The sequence below is a fragment of the Hemicordylus capensis genome, chromosome 3 (assembly GCF_027244095.1).
Source record: "Hemicordylus capensis ecotype Gifberg chromosome 3, rHemCap1.1.pri, whole genome shotgun sequence".
Taxonomy (NCBI): domain Eukaryota; kingdom Metazoa; phylum Chordata; class Lepidosauria; order Squamata; family Cordylidae; genus Hemicordylus; species Hemicordylus capensis.
In genome coordinates, this window is record NC_069659.1 from 208,087,676 (window position 1) to 208,112,897 (window position 25,222).

Below are 25,222 nucleotides of genomic sequence, written 5' to 3' on the forward strand. Positions count from 1 at the left end.
GGCCTATAGTCCTCCAACTAGTAGCCGATGATAGACCTCTCCTCCATGAAGTTATCCAAATCCCTCTTAAAACCATCCAGGTTATTGGCTGTCACCACATCTTGTGGCAGAGAATTCCACAAGCTGATTATGCATTGTCTGAAAAAGTACTCCTGTTTGTTAGTCCTAGATTTCCTGGCAATCAATTTCATGGGATGACCCCTGGTTCTAGTGTTATGTGTGAGAGAGAAAAAATTCTTTCTATCCACTTTCTCCACACCATTCATGATTTTATAGACCTCTATCATGTCTCCCTGCAGTCATCTTTTTTCTAAACTTCATAGCCCCAGGTGTTGTAGCCTTGCCTCATAAGAGAGGTGCTCTAGGCCCCTGATCATCTTGATTGCCCTCTTCTGCACCTTTTCCAGTTCGACAATGTCCTTTTTTATTTATTTATTTATTTATTTATTTATTTATTTATTTATTTATTTATTGGATTTATATACCGCCTTTCCAAAATGGCTCAGGGCGGTTTTTAGATGTGGTGACCAGAACTGTACACAGTACTCCAAGTGTGGCCGTACCATAGTTTTGTATAAGGGCATTATAATATTAGCAGTTTTATTTTCAATCCCCTTCCTAATGATCCTTAGCATGGAATTGGCCTTTTTCACAGCTGCCACACATTGAGTCGACAATTTCAAGAAGCTGTCCACCATGACCCCAAGATCCCTCTCCTGGTCAGTCACTGACAGCTCAGATCCCATGAATGTATACTTGAAGTTGGGGTTTTTCATCCCAATGTGCATCACTTTACACTTGCCAACATTGAACCACATTTGCCACTTTGTCACCCACTCCTCCAGTTTGGAGAGATCCTTTTCAAGCACCTCACAGGCTCACAAACTAGGGATGGGCCCGGACCGGTCCGGAGGCCATTGTAAAGGTGGGTGGTTCGGTTCGGGGGTGGGGGGTGGGTTTAAGAGTGGCGGGAGGGTTTACTTACCCCTCCCGCCGCTTTCCTGCTCTGGTGCCGTAATGTTACGAGTAATTGGGGCAGCAGGATACCTCCCTGCTGTCCCTTCCCCAATGTTGCTCTAAAAAAACTCCCAGTAGTCCTTTGCGCGCGCACACCATGTCAGAGATGGGGAGGTATCCTGCCGCCCCAATTACTTGTAACATTACAGCGCCAGAGCGGGAAAGCGGCGGGAGGGGTAAGTAAACCCTCCCGCCACTCGTAAAGCTACCCTCCACCCCAGTGCCAGACCGCAGTGTGGCAGTTCCATGCACACCCCTATCACAAACTGTTTTGGATTTCATTACCCTAAATAGTTTGGTGTCATCAACAAATCTGGCCACCTCGCTGCTTACCCCTGCTTCTAGATCATTTATGAATAAATTAAAAAGCACCAGTCCCAGTACAGATTCCTGGGGGACCCCATTGTGAAAACTCTCCATTTATACCTACCCTCTGTTCCCTGTCCTTCAACCAGTTATCAATCCACACATGTACTTCTCCCCTTATCCCATGACCGCTAAGTTTTTTCAAGAGTCTTTTATGAGAAACTTTCTTGAACACTTTTTGGAAGTCCAGGTATACTTTGTCAACCAGATCACTTTTATCCACACACTTGTTGACATCCTCAAAGAACTCCAAAAGGTTTGTGAGGCAAGATTTCGCTTTGCAGAAGCCATGCTGGTTCTCCCAAGCAGGGCCTGTTCTTCTATGTGCTTGACAGTTTTATCCTTGAGAATGCTTTCCATCCATTTGCCAGGAACAGACTTTAAGCTAACCAGCCTGTAATTTCTTGGATCGCCCCTAGATCCCTTTTTGAAAATCAGTGTTACATTGGCTACTTTCCAGTCCTCCAGTACAGAGCCTGATTGTAGGAATAAGTTATATATTTTTGCAAGGAGGTTGGCAATTTCACATTTGAGTTCTTTAAGGACTCTTGGATGGATGCTCTCTGGCCCTGGTGATTTCCTAGTTTTTAATTTTTCCAGACAGTTTAGAACATCATCTCTTGTCACTGCTATGTGACTCAGTTCTTTAGCCTCCGTCCCTGAAAAGCTTGGTATACCCAGGAACAGGTATATGCTTAGTATCCTCTGCCATTAAGACAGATGCAAAGAACTCATTTAGCTTCTCTGCAACTTCCATATCCTCCTTAATAATCCCTTTCACTCCCTCATTATCTAATGGTCCAACAGCCTCCCTGGCAGGTTCCCGCTTCTGATGTATTTAAAGAAGTTTTTGTTATTTCCCTTGATTATTTTAGGTAAATGTTCCTCAAACTCTCTTTTCGTCTCCCTTATTGTCACTTTGCATTTCTTTTGCCAGAGTTTGTGTTCCTTTCTGTTCTCTTCACTTGGACAGGCCTTCCAGTTTCGGAAGGAAGTCTTCTTCCCCTTTATGGCTACCTTGAGTTTACCTTTTAGCCATGCTGGCATCCTCCTGTACTTAGTGATTCCTTTCCTCCTTTTTGGTATACATTCTAAGTGGGCTCCTAATATTGTGGTTTTAAATAAACTCCATGCTTCCTGGAGTGAAGTGACTCTCCTGATTGTCCCTTTCAGCTTTCTTTTCACCATACTCCTCATTTTGGGAGAAGTTTCCTCTTCTGAAATTCTAAGTGTCTGTGTTAGACTTCCTTGATGATTCTCTCCCCACATGTGTGCTGAATTTGATCACACGATGATCACTGTTCCCTAAAGGGTCCATGACACTGATATCACAAACCAGGTCCTGGATGCCACTCAGGATTAAGTCCAAGGTTGCCTTTTCTCTGGTTGGTTCCATGACCAACTGTTCTAGGGCACAGTCATTCAGCGTATATAAAAATTTGACCTCTTTGTCATTACCTGACTGTGAATTTACCCAGTCTATGTGTGGGTAACTGAAGTCACCCATTATTACTGCATTGCCTCTCTGTGACACCTCCCTGATTTCCTCCTGCAACTCCCAGTCACTGCCAGTGTTTTGATCCAGAGGGTGATAGCATGTCCCCAGTAGCACATTTCCTTTCAGGTCTTGTATTGTCACCCACAGGGTTTCTGTGGAAGACTCCAGTCCTCCTAGGTTTTCTAGCTTGTTAGATTCTATACCTTCTTTAACATAGTGCTACTCCACCTCCAAGGTATTCCTCCCTGTCCTTTCTATAGAGTTCATATCCAGGGATAACAGTGTCCCACTGGTTCTCACTGTTCCACTATGTTTCTGTTATGCCTGCTGTATCTATTTCTTTATTAACAACCAAGCACTCCAGCTCACCCATCTTGGCTTGGAGGCTTCTGGCACTGGCATATAATCACCTATACGCTGAATCTCTTACTTGTTGTATGCTACCTTTTTTGGGATCTTTTATCTCTTTGATCAGCTACCACAGCCTTCTGTCTGCTCTTTATATGGTTCTGCTCTGTCCCCTTCTTTTTTATCTGAATCTTTTACACCCTCACACCTTAAGAGATGGCAGGGTAAGAAGAAAACCTGGATAGATGCGATTGTATGGAAACAAGGTAGGAGGAAAAGCTATCCAGCTTTTCCTCCTACCTTGCTTCCACACAACTGAAATTCAACAGGATCTGCTGCCAACCATAACTTTTTGACAAGTGATACACATGTTGGTTTCATCTGCACATGACATGCTTGGATGCACACTTAGATCATATAGCTAAAAATATGTATTGTAAAAAGTAGCTTCAGAAGTAAAAGATATGTATGCATTTATACTTCTGTACTGCTCTTCTATTTGTAAACACTCAAAGCAATTTACATAAAATAAAAATACATTAAAATAGAAAGATAAAATGAGCACAGTGTGACAAAGCAATACAATTGCAGCACTACTGTAACATAATCTGAAGGCATTTCAGTCTCTAAAAGCAGTGAATAATCAAACTAACAATTTGTTGAAGAAAACATGTTTTCAACAAACACCTAAATACACATAATGAAGGAACCTGGCAGATCTCCACAGGAATGGTATTCTTGGTACCACCACTGAGAAGTCTGTTTCTTTGGAAGCAGGTCCTTTAATGATGATGCTCTTAAAACTGAAGCAGGTTCATATGGGAGAACATAGTTCTTGAGCTAACCTGGTCTAAAGCCATTTGGGGCTTTAAATGCTAAATCCAGCACTTCTAATTGAGCCTAGAATTAACAAATAGGTAACCAGTTCACCTGAACAAGATTAGATTGTATGTTCTGATAGTTGGCACCAGTCAGTTGTATGTTTTTATTGTTGGGCACCAGACTATCAGCTGTATTCTGGTAGAGGTATGCAAGCAAGAATAAATGAATGTCGGTTTGTTTTTTTTGTTAAACGTCAGAACGTTTTGATCTGAAACAGGCCGTTTCAAGTGTTTCATACTCAGAACAGAACCCCTTTCAAATAAAGGGTTTGTTTTGAGCTGAGAGCAGAACAACCCCGTTTCGATCAAAACATTTTGACAGTCCAAGCACCATTTGGGAAGGCTATTTTTCCCTTGCTGATTGATTTTCTGGCACTGGCTTCTGATTGGCTTATGATCTCCTTGCTTCTTGGTTGGCTTGTTATCATATATATCGAGGTGATTCTCACAATCAGTGAGAAGCACTGTAAGGGGGTTTGCGGGGAGAGCGGGCTTAGCCTGCTCTCCCTACAGATGATTGGAAGGCAGCCCTGGGTGGCCAGATTGGCCACCCACACAACTGCCAGCTCCATCACGGAGCCGTTGGGTGCTGCAGGGATCGGGGGCCGCGTGGCCCCGAGAAGTTCCAGAATGCCCTGGGTGAGCATGTGGGGCATCCTGGAGAGACCCCTGAGCCTGGGAGGCTACTTGCAGCCTCCTGGTCGGGGGATTCCTCATGTGTCGCCGCATGCCACAGCAACACATGAGCAAAAAGACAAGGTTAACAGAGTGCTTGCTCCGTTAACCTCGGCTAAGGGGAGGGGTATTTAGCACGGCTAGTTGCTGGGAGCTGTGCAGCTCCTGTTATAGAACACGATAGCCCAAAAGCGGGCTAGGCTCCCTTAGCCTGCTTTTGGGCAATTGTGAGAATCGCCTGAACTGTTGTCATGGGCAACTGTGCCCCCATTTGCTGGGGGAGAGAGGAGGGTGGGGGAACACAAAAGAAGGGGATTTCAAAATGTATTCAAAGGGACTGGGAGGCAGAGAGAGCCCTTATACTGTGCCTCTCTTGAAGAAGGGGATACATCAGGAGTGGAGGAAGGAAGGTTTAGTTTTGTGATTCTTTTTTCTCAGCACTGAGTAATAATAATAATAATAATAATAATAATAATAAAAGACTCAGTTCCAAAAACTAATCTCATAACAACTGGGAAAACTCATCTCATAATGAAAGACCCAGCAAAAGGTGCAGTTCCAAGTAATTATAGACCAATAACCTGCCTGCCAACCATGTTCAAATTATTAACTGGAATAATAGCAGATGAAGTGATGCAACACTTATTAACTAACAAAAAGCTTCCAGTTGAACAGAAAGGAAATTGCCTGAACACCAGCGGCACAAAAGACCAGCTGCTTATTGACAAAATGATTTTAGAAAATTGCAAAAGAAGAAAAACAAATCTAATTGTTGCATGGATTGACTACAAGAAAGCCTTCGACTCATTGCCTCACACATGGATACTAAAGTGTTTAGAAACAACTGGTGTCGGCAAAAACATTCAGATATTTATAAAAAAAGCAATGAGCATGTGGAGTACACAGTTAACAATCAATGGCGAGACACTTGGACAGCTTAGCATTAGAAGAGGCATTTTCCAAGGGGACTCACTATCCCCTCTGTTGTTTGTAATCGCCATGACCCCACTTTCACAAATACTAAACAAAACAGGCCTCGGATACCAAACATCTAAAACATCAAGTAAAATCAACCATCTGCTGTACATGGATGATCTGAAGTTGTATGGAAAGTCCCAGTCAGAAATTGAATCACTGCTAAACACTGTCCGTATATTCAGTAGCAATATAGCAATGGAGTTTGGACTAGACAGGTGTGCTGCATTAATAATGAACAGAGGGAAAATAAGAAAAACAGAAGGAATAGAACTGCCCAATGGAAGCAAGATCAAGAACGTGGAAGAGAAAGAACATTACAAATACTTGGGCATTCTCCAGGCTGATAACATCGCACACACTGAAGTTAAAAGAAAATTTGGAGGTGAATACATCAGGAGAGTTAGAAAAATCCTCAAGTCCAAACTCAATGGCAGGAACACCATACAAGCCATAAACACTTGGGCTATACCTGTTATCAGATACACTGCAGGGATAATAGACTGGACCCAGGCAGAGCTAGAGACACTGGATCGTAAGACCAGGAAAATCATGACCATCAATCATGCTCTGCACCCCTGCAGTGATGTAGATAGGCTCTACCTCCCTCACAGCTCAGGCGGAAGAGGAATGCTGCAAGTCCATCAAACAGTAGAGGAGGAGAAAAGAGGCCTTGAAGAATATATCAAGGACACTGAAGAAGATGCACTTCAAATGGTCAATAACGAGAAACTATTCAACACCAATGAAACAAAGCAGGCCTACAAGAAAGAACAAGTCAAGAATTGAGCAGAAAAATGGAAAAATAAGCCCCTGCATGGTCAATATTTGCACAATATAAGTGGAAAATCAGACATCACCAAGACCTGGCAATGGCTTAAGAATGGCAACTTGAAGAAAGAAACAGAGGGTTTAATACTGGCTGCACAAGAACAGGCACTAAGAAGAAATGCAATAAGAGCAAAAGTCGAAAAGTCAACAACAAACAGCAAATGCCACCTTTGTAAAGAAGCAGATGAGCTGATTAGGACCACCTAATCAGCTGTGGTAAAAAGATCGCACAGACTGACTCCAAACAAAGGCATGACAAGGTAGCAGGGATGATACACTGGAACATCTGCAAAAAATACAAGCTACCTGTAGCCAAAAATTGGTGGGACCATAAAATTGAAAAAGTTGAAGAAAATGAAGATGCAAAAATATTATGGGACTTCCGACTACAAACAGACAAACATCTGCTACACAATACACCAAATATAACTGTCATCAAGAAGAAAGAAAGAAAAGTTAAAATAATCGACATAGCAATACCAGGGGATAGCAGAATAGAAGAAAAAGAAATAGAAAAAATCACAAAATACAAAGATCTACAAATTGAAATTGAAAGGCTGTGGCAGAAGAAGACCAAAATAATCCCAGTGGTAATTGGCGCCCTGGGTGCAGTTCCAAAAGACCTTGAAGAGCACCTCAACACCATAGGGGCCAGAGAAATCACCATCAGCCAATTACAAAAAGCAGCTTTACTGGGAACAGCCTATATTCTGCGACGATATCTATAACAACAGCAAAAACATTGACAATAAAATTCAGCCATCCCAGATCCTTGGGAAGGACTCGATGTCTGGATAAATCAAACCAGTCAATAACACCTGTCTGACTGTGTAAACAAGAAATAATAATAATAATAATAATAATAATAATAATAATAATAATAATTCAATTTCTATACTGCCCTTCCAAAAATGGCTCAGGGTGGTTTACACTGAGAACTAACAAACAAACAAACAAACAAACAAACAAACAAACAAACAAACAAAAATGGAACCCTTTCCCTGAGGAAGAGCACCTCAACACCATCGGGGCCACAGAAATCACCATCAGCCAATTACAAAAAGCAGCTTTACTGGGAACAGCCTATATTCTGCGATTATATCTATAACAACTGACAATAAAATTCAGCCATCCCACGTCCTTGGGAAGGACCCAATGTCTGGATAAAAGAAACCAGTCAATAACACCTGTCTGACTGTGTAAACAAGAAATAATAATAATAATAATTCGATTTCTATACCACCCTTCCAAAAATGGTTTAGGGCGGTTTACACCGAGAATAAACAAACAAACAAACAAACAAACAAACAAACAAACAAACAAACAAACAAACAAGATGGAACCCTGTCCCCAAAGGGCTCACATTCTAAATAGAAACATAAGATAGACCCCAGCAACAGTCACTGGAAGTACTGTGCTGGGGGTGGATAGGGCCAGTTTCTCTCCCCCCGCTAAATAAAGAGAATCACCATGTTAAAAGGTGCCTCTTTGCCCAGTTTGCAGGGGTATAATATGTTGTGCTATTACAAATACAAATCTTTATTTTTACGGCCACGTGGTCAGCAAAACGCAAATTACAAAAGCTTTACATAAAAACGAACTTTACATAAAAGCAAACATGGTCAAATAAAGCAATAAACTGTAAAAACATAAAACAGAACCATAACACCCGAGTTCATCCATTACATAAAACTGAGGGCTCCATGCGATATAATAATCTTAAATTTTATTCAATCCAACCCCATATCTTGCTTCTCAACATTTCTTATCCTAGTCTTATTAGCCAGAAAACAATACTTCACCACGTTATAAGATATTACATCCCAACGGTCCGTCAAAAGTAATTCCAGATAGAACTGCTCAGAGCAACTGGGGTATGCTGTTAAAAAAGGACTTATATATCTCTCCCACAAAGTTTGATAAAACTAACAATTCAAGATAACATGGGCTGTTGACTCCACTTCCCCAGAACCACAGAGGCAGACACGCTCCTTATAGGGGATCTTACAGTATCTCCCCTCCCGGACAGCCGTTTCTAAGGCATTACACCGGGCCAGCATCAGAGCCCTCTGGAAACTAGGTACTAATATTTTATTAAGGTATCTTGCTGGGCCAGATGTTTGATTACCTGTATTAGTGTCAACCTCTATCTGGCTCCAGTCCATCTGTTTCTCCATAACCATAACGCATTGGTGCAGAAATGATCTCGCTCTTCCATAGCTCAAGACAACCAGAGCATCGCTGGAGAAGCCATAGTAGTTCAACCCCTTCTCCACATAGTATTTCCTCCTAGACCTATATATATCATTCAACACTAAGGGTGCTAGTCCTACTGGCTGAAAAATCAATTTCAGCCAATATTCAAATATTAAAGTGCTATTACTGCTATAACTATCTGGTTTTTCTGGAGCTCAGATTGGGGAGCCAGCATGGTATAGTGGTTTGAGTGCTGAACTAGGACCGGGAAGACCTGAGTTCAAATCCCCATTCAGCCAGGAGACTTGCTGGGTGACTCTGGGCCAGTCACTTCTCTCTCAGCCTAACCTACTTCACTGGGGTGTTGTGAGGAGAAACTTAAGTATGTAGTACACCGCTCTGGGCTCCTTGGAGGAAGAGCGGGATATAAAATGTAAAAAAACCCAAAACAAAAAACAAAACAAACAAAGGCAGAACTTGGGTGCCTAGCTGCCTTCCTTGAGTTGTGGTTTGGTTTGTGTGTGAGATAGTGTTGTGGCAAGAAATGGACAGTGGTAGTTCGTTCTCTCTCTCTCCCTCTCTCTCTCTCTCTCTCTCTCTCTCTCTCTCTCTCTCTCTCTCTCTCTCTGTGTGTAATCTTTCTTGGTGATTGCTGTGATGATCTCCATGTCTGACCTTGAGCCTAACTTGTGTTTCTCTCACTGCTCTGGTCTGCTCTGCAATCTGCACTGCAAGGTGGACTCAGTCAAAATGTGGCTGAAATTGAGCATATGGCTATGCTTGTTGCTAAAGGTGCTGCTGTGGCAGCTATTGCAGTGCTAGGGAGTAATGTAAGGAGTCATGATTGTGTGTGAGAGAGCATGTTACCAAGAAAGCTTGTTTGGGTGCTCCCAGGAGCACTCCAGCACCTAGTTTGGAGCTACAGGCTTGTAGTTTCCATTTGTACCTTTCAGAACTCATGGGACTGTGAGATGCCAATTTGATTCACATTGAACTAACTCATGGAGTATGTCACTTGGCATGTAGCCTGGGAAAGGTGCCCCTAGGTCAAGTCTAACCCAGGACTGCAGGAGGACTATCCCTGTACTCGCCCCCTTGATTGGCTGTCAGCTGGGGAAACTGGAGTAGAAATGAGTTAATTAAGAGCTATTCATCTCAAGAACTAACCAAATACCCTCCCCTATGTTGGCATATTGGATCAGTTCAGTCTTACCACCTTCTCAGGAAGAGACCAATAAGAGGTAACGAGCTTATCTCCATCGCTACCAAGATGTGAAAAGCTGACTAGGGGCACAGGAGGCTAGCTTGTTAAAAGCTCTGATGCACACATTTTATTCCACCTTGCACAGGTCTCTTGACCCAGTCATCCCGTTGTGCTGTTAGGAGCATACCCAGCAGAGGACACAAACGATTCTTTTGTTCATGATTGCTGCCACCTTTGTCCACAGAAAGGTGTGGTCAGCATGCCCCTTCAGGGCAAGATGCTGGCTATTTCAGTCAACACACATTCCATCAGTATGTCTCTTCCTCAGATCCACCAATTGTGCATCATTACATTTGGGCATTGGCACCTCTATCTTGCCTTGCCTGGACTTTTGCTCCTATTCTGCTTGTTGCCTTCAGATCAGCCCTTTCCCCAAGCCCATTCTGTGCGGTAAACTTGGTTGCAAGATACTGCTCCCCAGAGATCAAATCCTGTTTGGATTTTGCCTGGTTCCCAGGGCCTTACTTGGCCCTTGGGTTCCTGTTCCTGCTTTTTGCCTTCCTTCTTGTCCCTGAGTAACCTGAGAGAGGTTCCTCAGCATTGGCCAAGCTTCAAGGGTCCATATGCCCCACCAGATGGAATTAGGTAGTGAGTCTCTTCTCATGATTACTGAGAAGGGCTAGCTAGGGACTGTGGGGAAGGAGGGTTCAACCTACCATCACTGCAGACGATCTCCTCCCCTTCCTTGGGCAAGTAGATCACCCGCCCAGACAAGCGGCTCTCCCAACAGTTCCGGAGGTCCCTGCCCCTGAGCTCTGATAAAGCACTGTGTGAGCACGTGGTGCATTATAGGAATCATCTCTCCCCTCCCCAAGTGTGCCAGCTGACACACGAGCTGACAGCTGACACATGAGCAAAAAAAATGTGGTTAAGGGAGTGATCACTCCCTTAACCACGTTTTACTGGGTGGTGAGATATTTATTTATTTATTACATTCTAGACTGCCCCATCCAAAGACTCTGTGCAGGTTGCCACCATGGAGCTGCCAGGATCAGGCCTCATACCGGCGGTTTACATGTATGCAAAACCAGGCTGGGTTCCCTAAGCCCGGTCTTGCAGATGTGTGTGAATAGCCCCAGTATCTAACCTCTGCCCTCAAGAGTCTCACTCTTCTCCCTCTTTGCTCTCTCTAAAATCCAAAGCTGTTCTCTCCTAGGAACATTTATCTGGTCAGCCTTGAATGAATTTAATTCAGAACTCAAGCCAAATTGCCTCTCTTTGAGCCGTAACTTAGCCTTATTGGTTTGTCAGTCTTCTTAGTTTTGATAATTAATATTGAGGCTATTCTCATGATGGGGGGAGACCAAGCTAAAGGAGCCCAACCCGGTTTTCCCCCATTGTGAGAACCACCAGGTACACAAGAGAGCCAAATGGTTCTCTGGTGGCTAGCCAGCCAAAGAAGCCCTCCCCTTAAACAGGGTTAGCGGAGCGAGGACTCCACTAACCCCTTTCCCCTGCTTGTGAGTCACCACGGTGTGGCTCCGCACCACGGCGACTCATGAGGAGACCTCCACCGGGAGGCTAAAACAAGCATCACGGTCTCGGGGGTCTCCCCAGGATGCTCTGTGCACTCGCGTGGGGCATCCTGGGACTCGCGTGGGACATCCGGGCAGCCCCCAATCGCTGCAGCCCCTACTAGCTTCATGATGGAGCCAGTAGTTGTGTGGGCAGCCGATCCGGCTGCCCAGCCATGAGCGATTGCTCTCCCCGCAGAGCCTGGTAAGGCTCTCCACACTGCTCTTGTGGAGAACCTAATTGTAGAACCTAATTGTGTTTCCTCTTAACCAATATTTCATTTCCTGTACCCCTAAGTCCTAAAATAAACCTCATTCTGTTTTTGAAATTCAAACTCTCTATCAGTTCTTTCTGAGACTGAAGCTTTGAACAAATTTATTCTGAGGTGGACTGCTCCATTCAAGCTTGCTAGTTCCCCCCCACAAGCCTGTAATGTAGTCAGGGCTATTTGCCAGTTCCCCATTGTTCCATTAACAAGCAACTTGTGCCAATGATGTTACTGCAGCTTTGTGGCTGGCAGTGGATTCTTGGTCAGTGATTCTTTTTGACCGCTTTTGGACTGTGTTTTATATGTGTGTTCTGTGTTGGGAGGGACAGAATCCCTCTTACTTTGTGCTTCTAATCTGCAGTTGTATTTTAAAGGAATGTTTGCAAATTGCATTGGAAATTGCAATCCAAAACTTGTGTGCGTACTCTGTGAGTGCAGCTTGTTCTAGCCATAGGGAACAATGGGGGAACTGAGAACATCCCATTGTTCCCTGTGGGTAGCTTCTAGGGACACCAAAGTGGGTTGTGTGGTAGGGCATTATGAGTGCTACCTACCACTCAACGCACAAAAGAAATGGGCAAGCAGGTGATTTTAAACAAATTTTAATCTTCCCCCCCAACCCCCATAGGATCCTATGTGAGGTTTGGAGGAAGGTTAAATTTTTGTTTAAAATTGCAGGGAACAATGGGGTGTTTTGTGTACCCCATTGGTACATACAATGGGGTAGTGTTTTTTGCCCTATGGCCAAAACACTTGAAACATTTTGGGTTTGTTCCATTGAAACAGTCAGCTCAAATGCTGTTTCAATAAAAAGTTTCAGTCATTTTGCATTTTGTTTCAAGCTCAAAATGAAATGCAAAATCCATTTCATGTACATCCCTATCATGTTCAATTCACCACAGTTTTTGTCCATTTCATTCATTCATTCATTCATTCATTCATTCATTCCCATTTATTCCAGTGGGAGGTCAACTGCAATTCTCTAACTTTGCTGTTTTCTCATCAATTAGCATTATATTTATTAGACCTGTGCACATTGGTTAAGTTGAGAAAGGCTGTCGGAAATCCCAGCTCCCACCACAAGAAGGCAGAAGAATGCGGGGCAGTAGCCCCTGATAGCGCGGTGATGGTGAGGCCTCTTTAAATGCCTACCCAGGACTGGTACAGGGGCAGCTGGGTGGCTGAAGACAGTCTTGGGAGTGACCGGGGTGGGTGGGGTGTGATTAAGGACAGCCTGGGGAATTGTGTGGGGGAGCTGGGTACATTAGTTTTGCTCAAAGCTGTTGCCATGGGTGCATCCACCCTCTCCAGGAAAGCTTTTACATCCTTTCCAAGGCAAAGGTTCCTCTGGAAATCTTGCCTAGGTTCCACCAAAGCTTCTAAAGAAAAATATTTCTGATTTGCCTGGATTTTGGTTGGGTTTGTTTACCCACGTTCACTCCTGAACTGACACAAGGCATTGATCACCTCTACTGCCTCCCTGGGAGCCACACATGGAAAGGAGAGGTATAGTGGTGTGTGTCATCAGCATATTGATGAGAACACTAGATCTGACAAAGCTAATAAGAGAAGGAAGGATGTGTGTGTGTGTGTGTGTGTGTGTGTGTGTGTGTGTGGGTGTGTTTAAGGAAGCTGAATGTGCATGGTCTCTGTCAGGGAGCAAATGTTGAAAGACAAATTCATCAAGTTGCATTTGAGCTGCTTCAGATATTTGTCTTGTGGAATCCACAACCCCAAATGCATATTCCAAATGTGACAGAGAGGTGTTTTGAAAACACATGTATCATACAGGAACACTTTTCAAAGTGTTGGAATTGGCTGCTGTGCCTGTTGAGCATTTAGGCAAACCCAGGTTTGCTCCTCTGTCATGTCAGTTTCAATGGGAGAGTTAAACACTATCCAGATGTTGCCTTGTGAAAACAAGCTTCCAATCATGCCAGAAGGGGGAATTATTATCACTCACCTCCTCTTCTCTCTCTAGCCTTTTTATCAAATACCATTCTGTTCTTAGGGCCCCCCTAACTAACTCTCACAAACAGGATTCAGTGGTGTGGGGGGCTCGGGGAATAAAGGAGGGTTAGCAAAAATTGCCCCTCTCATGTAATTGGAAGTTCTTTCAACTCATGGAAGACAGGGAGGCCGGGGGTCTACTCATGAGTAACCGCAGCTACTTACGATTAAAAAAAAAACTGGGTTTGCTGAGCACTTGCTCCACAAACCCGGTTTTAGGGGTGGGCTACTTGAGCAGGTTACCTGCTCAAGAACCACTAGGTTCGCAGCCGAGCCCATTGGTTCTCACGGGTGTAGAAAATCGGGCTAGTGGAGACTAGCCCGATTCTCTACAATCGTGTGAATAGCCTCTACAGCTATCAGATTTGATTAACCTTCTTTCATTCAACTAACTGAAGTTTTGTAGCAGTGGGGTCCAGAGGCAAGTGGCTTGGAAATGCAAGGTGTTAAGACAGAAGCCGCCAATCCTGGATTATTTCATCTCTAAATGCCATTTCAAAGCAATAGGCTGAACATTCTGTAGTGGTCAGAATGTTAAGCACTGGAAATACTGGGTAAAGAAGCTGAAGTAGAAACATGGTTAAGTTTGGAGGACAAAGAAAAGTATCATTTCTGTCAAAAGGCATGCTAGACTGACAATAAAATATGGCTGAAACAGCACAGTGCTTTTAAGGGTTGGCAGCATTGTTCAATAGAATTGCCCTTCAGCTAGGCAGGGCTTCTTAAATTTCTGATGGATGAGGTTAATATTAGGCAACTGTTAGATTCCTGGAGGCTGGAGTGAGGGGGATAATGGCCTCCTGCAAAGGAACTACATCTGTTGAAAGCACTTTGGCCTCGTGACAGAAAAGGATGGATATTTGGATGTCCACAATCTTAGAGTTGTTTTGCCCTCATACACAGCAATGTTTGAGAGGTAAGAAGACTGACAAAAGGAAACAGTGGCTATCACTGTAGCACCCACATGTGTACTCTGGCACCTACCTAATAAGCAGTACAACACAATGGGTGGTTTCTCATGACCTGTCAATTCCAGAGAAAGGAGAAAGGGGTATTTGCAGTGTGCACTCTTGATTTTTGGTTGCAAGAACCCAAATTACAACCAGAGATTTTCAGTGGGTTGGCGGGTTTTCAGTGGGTTCAAAGTGAAGCCAGTTTTCAGCCCTATCCAATTGTCATGCCTCCCAGTCAAAGAATTCTGGATTCTTTCAATGGGCTTGGGATTTTTAACTATAGTTCTCACAATGCTCCTTACAATATAATGACCAGGGCTCTTTGAAGGGAGCTACAAGAGAGAGAAAAAACCATTTAAAACTGGATTCTACCTGGTTTAAATGGGCAATGTGGATGGCAGGTGCAGCTTGTCATGTCCTAGTCAGTCAAGGATGAGATAGGTTACTACTACCAATATATTAGTACTAATATACCATTTCTCCTTCACTTTTAGAAGCCTCTGCCATGGTCATCACAGTTATTCTGTTGTCAGGATCAAGTCAGTTGGAAAAGAAAGAGACAAAAATGATTAAGGGGAGCAGAATTTCCCATGCAAGGTTGTACAACAACTAGAGATGTAAAGGCCTGGCGGGGGGCAATGGAAAAACTTGGGGGGAAACCACCCCCCCAACCCACCACCATTTTTTCCTGAATGATTGTTGGTTTTTTCTGAAAAAATGAAAAAAAAAAAAAAAGCGGGGCTTCCAGAGAGGCCTCCGTGCAGGACTCCCTGAAGCCTGAACTCGAGTGCAGGCAGGCAGGCAGGCAGGCAGCAAGGAAGGAAGGAAGGAGGCAGGCAGGCAGGCAGGCAGGGTGGCCAGCGCTGGCTGCCCTTGCCCACCACAGCTCTGCCCAGCTTTTGACTCCTCAGGCTTAGTAATGGAGGTTGGATGTGATTTCCTTTTTGTGGTTATCACCCCCCCACCCTGGATATTTAGGGATTGCTTGCCATAGAGCTTTAATATAAGGTGGGTGGGGGATGCAGAGCAGATTGAAATGACTCTGAATACTTAATTTCGAGATTGAGGAATTTGCTGGTTTTAAATATATATTTTAAATTCAAAAAACCTATTTTTTAAAAAGTAGTTCCACCCTGATATGGAAGAATCTGCCCTTTGCCTTCATAAAAAAGCAACCCCATTTCAGCCTCAGACTTTAGATCACCTGGAATGACAGGGCATGGGGCTTTGGTTTTGAGCAGAGAGATGTGGGAGGAATATGTATATTTAAATTGAAGTGGATTGGACAAGTTGTTGGTTTTGCATATTTTTTAAAATTAAAAAACCATCAAAACAGTCCTATAAGTGGCTTGGTTCGTGACAAAGAATTACAAAGCCCTTTAGGTTTCAGTGAAATGTAGTTCCAGCTAAATGTGGTTAGATTTCCTGCCTGAGGCTGCAATTCTCTACACACTCACCTGGAAGCAAACTGTACTGAATTTGTTAGGATTTATGAGAAAACATACATAGGATTGCATTGCATGGTTGAAAGTCTCCTTTGTTAATCAGCAGGGAGGGGCCCATTTAAAAATCGCATCTCCAGGCCCACTCCAACCTTGCTACGCCCCTGTACAGTGGCAAAACTGTATTCAGTAATGCAAGTGCATTTGCTTGACACTCGAGGAGATTAAATCCAGACTGCATAAAAACTAACTTAGTTTTACAGTAGTGTAGTGGCTTAGATACAGTGCGGTACCCTGGTGATCCAAGTGTTGTATATACACACTTGTTCTGTGCATCCCCTAACCATGCCTGCACTTCGACAACCCTGGGCTCCTTGGAGGAAGAGCAGTATATAAGAGTAGTACATAAAGAAATAAATACCAAGCTCACAGAGTTTCCATGGCTCCTAAGAACTGTGTCATCGCTGCAAGCTTCCCATTGGGAATAATGGAAGGCTCATCACTGCAGCGATGACACAGTAGTTAGTACCAACAGAGAGTCTGAGAGCTAGGTAGATGTTTGGAGATGTACAAAATGAACGTGCTCACCCTACTCTTTGATTGGCGGGGCATTGCACTGTATGTAAGCCAGTTTCTCCTGTTTTCAACTTTAACGTTTTGCCTGCTTCTCATTGTTGTGATCAGTCAGGAACAGCTTTTCCTTTTTCCCTAAAGAGTGAACTGGAAGGGAACCCTGTCCTGTCTGTCAGGCAGTGACTTGTAGGGATCAGCCACTCAGCACACGGTGACCGGGACTTAGGGGGCCTGGCGGCAGGAAGTGAAGGGGTTCTTTGTTCTCAGTTGGAGCCAGGCAGGGGAAGCAAGAGGCCAAGCCAAGGAAGCACCCAGGAACTCTGCAGGGACCTGAAGTCTCTACCATGGGTTTGGTGAGTTCATGGAAGAAGCCAGGGCTGGGCTTTAGTGAAGGGTTTATCCAGGGAACCGTGTGTCAGGTAGCTGGCATCATATTTCTTTGTTTTAGTCCTTTGCAGATCCTTATAACTTACATTCTTTGTAATTTCACCTGCCTCTGAGTGGATTTTTAACTCAGGAAAAAGGGGCCTTACTCTGGTGCAAACACGCCTCAAGGTTAATTGTTTAGCAATCTACCAAGTTTTCTCACCTTGTGTAGCTGCATGTGGGAGGTTTTTGGATTTTTCCATTTGGGTAAATGAGGAGGAGAGTTCTCTGGACATTCACTCAAATCCAGCAGGGGCAAACTCTGTAATGAGTTGTAATGAGAGGTGTGGTGGCAGTGATTACCAGAAGGACAGCCTTGTGAGCAAACATGGTGGGAATGAATCAGCATTTCTCTCTCTCCCACATGGACTTACTCAGAGACAAAGGCTAGGCTTATATCTGCCATTCACCAGTGCCCATTCGTTACACTCATAAACAACTTTTGGCAGTTTATGAGGTCATTCACACAATGAAAAACTGTGTTCTACCCAAGTTTGGGAGCTCTGTGTGCTCCCAATTTTTGGTTGTTTGGAAGCAAGGTAAGAGAAAAACCTAAGGGTGTGCATGGAACCAGCAGGCCTGGTTTGGTTCAAATCTGAACTGAACCAGACTGAACCAGTTCAGTCCGGCACCCCTTCAACCCCCCTGGTCCAGTCCGGTCCAGGGGGTGGTGGTTCGCGGACCTTTTTACTAAACTTAGCCCCTCGGGGGGGGGGTTCTCTGAGGTGGTGGTGGGGATCCATGGAGGTCCTGCTGTCGGCCTTCATTCTCTCAAAAATGCCCCCATTTGGGCACTCTTTGGCCCATTTGGGCCTTTACCCCAGCACAGAGGCCATTTTGGAGGCCGCAACACCTGCACAATGGGCCTGTGCGTGGTCTGGGTCACACCCCAGGCCACGCAGAGGTTCATTGTGCAGGCACAGTGGCCTCCAAAATGGCTGTCACACTGGGGAAAGCCTTAATTAGGCCGTTTGGAGAGAAGTAAGGCCAGCAAGGGGAGGAAGAAACTCCACAGAACTGCCCCCCCCACACACATACACCTTGGAGAAGCCCCCCCAGAGGGGCTATATTTTTTAAAAATAAAACATATATTTCTTTTAAAGTAAAAGGTCTGCGAACCTCCCGAACAGGCCAGGGTAGGAGGTTGTTCAGGGGTCAAGCCAAACTGGGGATGGTTCAGCTTGACCCAAAGCCTTCAAAACAAACTATTTTGACTTTGAACCAGTTCAGTTCCAAACCTGCTCGCACATCCCTAGAAAAATCTGGGTAGAAGTGATTGTGTGGAAGCAAGTTAGGAGGAAAACCTGGGCAGCTTTTCCGCCTACCTTATTTCCATACAATCACTTCTACCCAGGTTTTTCTTTTATCTCGCTACCACACAACTGAAATTGGGAGCACACACAGCTCCCAAACCCTGGTAGAACACAGCAAGGCTGTTCTCAGGAGCCGCCTAGCCTAGGATACTCTGCTTGTGTGGAGCACCAGGATCTATGCGGAGCCTGGCACTTCCACCCAGCTTAACTCCACTCCTTAGCCTGGCTCTTAGCCAAGGTTAAGGGTGCAAGTGCACCCTTAACCCAGCTGCCGGGATTGTGTGTCTCCTTGGGCTGTAAGCAGCCCACGGAGATGCAGAGGTAGGCACCCAGAGCACTTCAAGACACCACGCTCCTTACACAGTTCCTTGTGGGATATCTGGAGGCTGGGAAAATGAATCCCGGCCTGTGATGATCTGCACTGCTAGGAACAGAGCGGATAGTGAAGATTGAAGAACCGAAGAAGTGAAGATCAGTTGTCTGGGGGAAGGTAGGTTGAACCCTGCCTTCCCACCCTTCCCACCCCATTATTGGTCATAAGAACAACCTTAGTTTTTGATTGTGTGAATGACCCCTGTGAGTATCCTTTTAAAATTAAATCATTTTTAGTGTAGCCATTCTGCCCATCCAAGACACTGAAAAAGCATGAGATAAATTATATAAATACATAATACATACATTAAAACACTGACTTATTTGCATTGCTGTAATTGCAATTTTATTGTTTAATATTATAACAGCTTTGGAGACAATTGTTACAAGATTTAGGTCTGATTTAGGTCTGAAGATTTAGAGCTTAGCAGCACTGGGGTTCTGTCCTAAGGCAATGCCAGGGCAGAATCTGGGACCTAGGAACAAAAGAATGCCAGTAATCCTTAGTGACTGAGAGTGAGTATTGGGAGATCAGAATGGAGAAACTAATCAAAACTCAACCCCCCGCCCCACCAAGGATGTATATGTGGTCACTGAAAATAAGTGGACAACAGGCAGTTTCTGAATGAGACAGACTGAAATTGAAATGGAGACACTGGGACAGAGCAAGTTGAGAGCTGAATCTCCTTGGGGAGCTGGACCGCTCTCTGGGAACCTGTGATCTGTTCCTGACTTATAGGACTGCACTGCTGTTCGACTTCACCCAGTGCTCAACCCATATATCTGTAAATAAACCAGATATTAGAAAAACAGCATAAGCCTCCAGCAATCTCTCTTTCCAAGGAAATCAGAATCCATGCAGCACTGCCCCTAGAGCTTCTCATCGCTGGAAGAAATGGGGAATGCAGGCAGCACTATATGCAGTAAAAAGATGGGCTAAAAAGACTTAATACAAACAAACTGAGCCGCTTCATCATTTCTGAGCAGTTCTGGAAAATGCAAAACATTTTAAGAAGGTGAAGGCTGAAAGTGCATGCAGATAAGTGCTTATTTTAAAAAGATTGTGGGAATTTTTCCAGAGGATAGCGTCGCCCTTTTATTTTATTTTATTTTATTTTATTTTATTTTATTTTATTTTATTTTATTTTATTTAGTATATCGTATGCCACACCATTCTCATGCTTCTGGGTGGTTTACAACAAACAGAAAACAAATTAAAACAAAAATCAAAACATTAAAAATGGTTTAAAACCACAATTCTAGTTTTTTAAAAAACAGGTGAATAAATGAAGCCATTCATACAAGCGGTTTACTTGGGTCTCAGGAGGGCAGGTGGGGAGGCAGGCTCCTCCCTGCCTCCCTGCACATAAACAGGAGGCTCCTCTGTACTGTGTGCTGTGCTGCTCACATGAGTGCCAGGTTGGTGAGCAGCAGAGGACGTCTTCTGGCATCTCACAATGCACCATGCAAATAGCATGGTCCATTGAGGGATTCCCCCACTAACATGTGCTCTTGCTGCCTGGCTCTGTGGACACTCAGACTGCAGGCAGCCCAAGCGTCCACATGACTGGGGAGTGGGGTAGAAGGGTGCTACTACCTCACTATTAGCTCAGGTACAAAACCCAGAATACCCCGGTGCAGAACGCCAGGATTGGGACTCATCCTGGCACTCCACATGATTAACCCTACCCAAGGAGGGCTGTCCAAGCCTAGGTAGGGCTGGTCATATGACAGCATGGTGTAGTGGCTAGAGTGCTGAACTAGGACTGGGAGACCCGAGTTCAAATCCCAATTCAGCCATACTTGCTGGGTGACTCTGGGCCAGTCACTTCTCTCTCAGCCGAACCTACTTCACAGGGTTGTTGTGAGGAGAAATGTAAGTATGTAGTACACTGCGCTGGGCTCCTTGGAGGAAGAACGGAATATAAATGTAAAATAATAATAAATAATAATAATATGAACAACCTTAATGTGTCTTAAGAGTCTTCTTAAAGCTGTCAGAAATGGGGAGGCTCTTATTTCAGCAGGGCGTGTATTCCAAAGCCTCAGGGTGGCAACAGAGAAAGCCCATCTCTGAGTAACCATCAGAAAAACTGGTGGCAACTGCAGATGGACCTCTGTGACTGGTCTCCATGGGGCTTGCAGGCGAGCCCGGTGGTTCTCTGGCAGCTAGCCTGCCTAACAACCCCTCCCCGTAACCCAGGTTAGCAGAGTTCCATCAAGCCTCTTGGCCTCGGTGGTCTCTCCACCATGCTTTGCACACTCTCACGGGGCATGCTGGGGCTTCTGAGGGCTGGGAAGCCCCCAATCCCTGCTGCTCCTACCGGCTCCGTGATGGAGCCAGTAGTTGTGTGGGTGGCCAATCCGGCTACCCAGGGCGAGCATTCTGCTCGTGTGCGGGGAGAGCAGGCTAAGCCCGCTCTCCCCGCACTAACCCTCCTGGCACTTCACACACTAATCCTGTGAAGTGCCTCATTCTCTTAAATAACCCAGGCCTAAGCTGTTTCGTGCTTTATAAGTTATAACCAGCACTTTAGGGCTTTATAGGTTATAAACAGCACTATTTTGCTCAGAAACATATGGTAGCCACTGCAGTTCTTTTAATATAGGAGTAATGTGGTATCTTCAAGATGACCCTGACACCAACTTGACTGCAGCTTTCTGTGCCAATTGCAGTTTCTGTACAAAGGCAGCCCCACATACTACACACTGCAATAATCAAGTCTAGAGGTTATCAGCATATGCACCACTGTTTTGAGGTCATTTATCTCAAGAAACAGCCACAGCTGGCACATCCGCTGAAGCTGAGAGAAAGCACCCCTCAACCATTTCCTCAACTTGAGGAACTAGAGAGAGGTTTGCATCCAGAAGCACTCACAGACGGTGAACCTCTTCCTTCTGGATCCCATCCAGAACTGGCAGATCAAAACTGTCTCCTGGATACTGACGCCCCACAATAAGTACCTCCATTTTTATAAACTTCAGTTAAGCCAGGTGTGTGCTTCTAAATGGGAAACAAGTGCAGTTACAGTGCATGTGATGGTCAACAATGATGTGAAATGTTACAGAAAATGCAAACACACCTTTGCAGCACACATTTGTTTTTGTAGAAATGCGCCCTGCACATTTGATTCCATTGTCCAGGAAGGCAGAGAAAGCCACCAAAATGAATAGTAAGGCTACTTTCATACTCTCCTTGTAAATATTCCTCTTTGACATTGTTTAGGCTTCTAGATTTGGGGTGTGTGTGTCATACAAGAAGTCATCCAGAAAGTAAAAGCTCCTATTTGTGATCGGCTCTGGTTAATTGTAGACTGGATATCTGTGTCTGTTGGGCATGAATTCTAGGAATGCTGCCTTCATCTTGGAACAGCATGTGGTGATTATTGTTGAGCGGTGAGGCATAACAGTACTTCAAAGGCAACTCCACTAGCATAATTAAAGCAAGCTGCAGAAATTCAAATAAAACAGATCCTGGGAGGAGAATGGTTGTGATACTCTGATCTTGTTCAATGAATTGCAGATCTGTTTTAAGCAGATCATTTTGTGTTTAGATCATGCATGAACTGCTCAGATACAATTTGTGGAAGGTCTCTCCAGTTGTGGCTGGAGAGGTGTTGAGCAGTTTGTGTGCTAGAGTTGCTATTAAAGGGGACACAGTATCTTCAGAATATGCCTACTGCTCCTCTATAATAGTTTAGTTCCTGTGATGAAAGTTGCCTCGATGGTTGGCACCTTTTTTAGTGCCCCCTTTCTTTTAGCACACAGATGTTTAGCAAGTGAGTTTTTTCACAGCCCCACATTGCTAACTGGGCAAAGAGGCACCTTTTACCGTGGTGATTTTCTTTATTTAGCAGGGGGAGAGTAACTGGCCCTATCCACCCCCAGCACAGTACCTCCAGTGACTGTTGCTGGTGTGTGTCTTATGTTTCTTTTTAGAATGTGAGCCCTTTGGGGACAGGGAGCCATCTTATTTGTTATTTCTCTTTGTAAACCGCCCTGAGCCATTTTTGGAAGGGCGGTATAGAAATCGAATTATTATTATTATTATTATTATTATTATTATTATTATTATTATGGCCATGCAAAAAGCTTCAGAACCTTAATTGGGTACAAAGCTAAGTAAGCCAGTTCACTCTGGCTGCCTTCAGACATATTGAGGCTATTCTCATGATCCGTGAGAAGAGCTTCTAGGGGGTTAGCGGGGAGTTCGGGTTTAGCCCGCTATTCCCACACACAAGCAGGGCGGCAGCTCTGGGTGGCCAGATCGGCTGCCCACGCGACTGCCGGCTCTGTTATGGAACCGGCGGAGGCTGGGAGGATCGGGGGGCGCGTGGCCCGTGGAAGCTCCACAATGCCCTGCACAAGTGCGCAGGGCATGCTGGAGAGACCCCAGCCTCCCGGTTGGGGGTCTCCTCGTGAGTAGCCACGGTGTGGCGCTGTGCCACGGCTACTCACAATTTTTAAAAATGGGAGCACTCGCTCCGCAAACCTGGTTTAAGGGGAGGGGTACTGTAGCGGGTGACCCGCTTACGAACCACTGGGCTCGCAGCTGAGCCCGGTGGTTCACACGATGGGAGAAAATCGGGCTAGCCTCCCATCGTGTGAATAGACTCAATGACAAACCAGAGTTAATTATTTATTATTATTTATTATTTATTACATTTGTGCACCGCCCCAAACTTTCCTCTCTGGGCGGTTAACAATAGTATAAAACAAGTTAAAATATATACAAAAACTTAAAACAATGTAACAATTTAAAAATCAACCATGAATTAAAACCTTAAAATTTAAAGAACAGAAAAAGCTTGGGTGAAGAGGTGGGTTTTCAAATGCTTTCTAAAAATTGTCAGAGATGGGGCGGATCGTATCTCAGCAGGGAGCGCATTCCATAGTCTTGGGGCAGCAACCTTGAAAGCCCGTCCCCGTGTGGCCACCAGGCAAGCTCACGGCAACTGGAGACGGACCTCTCTGGACGACCTCAATGGGCAGTGGGGATCATAATGAAGAAGACATTCTCTTAGATACCCAGGGCCTAAGCCATTTAGGGTTTTATAAGTTATGACAGGCACTTTGTATTTTGCCCGGAAACCTATTGGTAGCCACTGTAACTCTATCAACAAATGAGTGATATGGTCTCTATGAGATGACCTAGAGACCAACCTGGCCGCCGTGTTCTGTACCAACTGAAGCTTCTGGACTACGTACAAAGGAAGCCCCACATAGAGCTCATTGCAGAAGTCAAGTCTGAAGGTTACCAACACATGTACCACTGTTTTGAGGTCATTCATCTCAAGAAAAGGACGCAGCTGGCATATCAGCCGAAGCTGATAGAAAGCGCCCCTGGCCACCACCTCAACCTGAGAAACCAGGGAGAGGTGTGGATCCAGAAGTACTCCCAGACTGCGAACCTGTTCCTTTTGGGGAAGTGTGACCCCATCCAAGTTAAACGTGCCAGAGGTTTGAGTTTGTGGTTGTCTGAATGTGTGAAACCACGGTTTCATCACCCAACCATGGGTCCGCTTTCATTCCCAGACCTCAATTTGAACCTTTGGTTTGTGGTGAGTTTTGCTGCTGAAACCTGAAGTTGGAAGGCAGAATTTTGTCACCCAAATTCTGCCATTGTTGTAAGCTGGGTTTTGTGTGCAAGCTCCTCCTGCTACCATAGAGAGACTGACTCAGAGCAGCCCAAAATGTGTCAGTTCCAGGGCAGCCACATTTCTCATTGGCCACCTCGCAAATCTGACGCCCCACCCTCTGCCATCTCCTTTCTCCTCCCACCGCTACCTGGCAACAGGGATGCTGCGTTCCTGCAATTCCTGCATTTAAGGGGAAAGAAATACATTGCTGAATGCCTCCCGTTTTGGGCCCCACTTTTTCATCTGCACTAAAAGGATGGTATGACAAGATGGAGCAGCAAGAGAGGACTCCAGCAATTTAGGATGGCAGTGATTTTTGCACATACACATGAAGCCCTGGTAACACTAAAAATTGAACAACTAGGTGGTTTCCCCCTAAAGTGCACACATGCCAGGCCATGTTAACTACCCCGGCTAACTGGGCAAAGAGGCACCTTTTTAACATAGTGATTTTCTTTATTTAGCATGAGGAGAGTAACTGGCCCTATCCACACCCAGCACAGTACCTCCAATCACTGTTGCTGATGTCTATCATGTTTCTTTTCAGATTGTGAGCCCTTTGGGGACAGGGATCCATCTTATTTATTTATTATTTCTCTGTGTAAACCGCTTCGGAAACTTTTGTTGAATACCAGTATATAAGTTGTTGTTGTTGTTGTT

At 44.7% G+C, this 25,222-nt stretch overlaps 1 protein-coding gene across 18 annotated transcripts in view; it reads left to right on the forward strand.

Moving 5' to 3' along the window:
* LOC128351680 (uncharacterized) overlaps positions 1–25,222 on the forward strand; it is a 337,204-nt gene that overhangs the window by 130,544 nt on the left and 181,438 nt on the right. For 5 of the 18 annotated variants that reach the window (XR_008319966.1, XR_008319965.1, XR_008319968.1 and 2 more), the window contains exon 1: positions 17,047–17,165. The exons of 6 other annotated variants lie outside the window; for them this stretch is intronic. The gene's annotated coding sequence lies outside the window, so the exon portion shown is untranslated. Of the gene's footprint in view, positions 1–17,046; positions 17,166–22,082; positions 22,097–25,222 lie in introns of those variants that run through there. 7 more of the 18 variants (XR_008319969.1, XR_008319967.1, XR_008319971.1 and 4 more) reach the window with 3 other exon arrangements.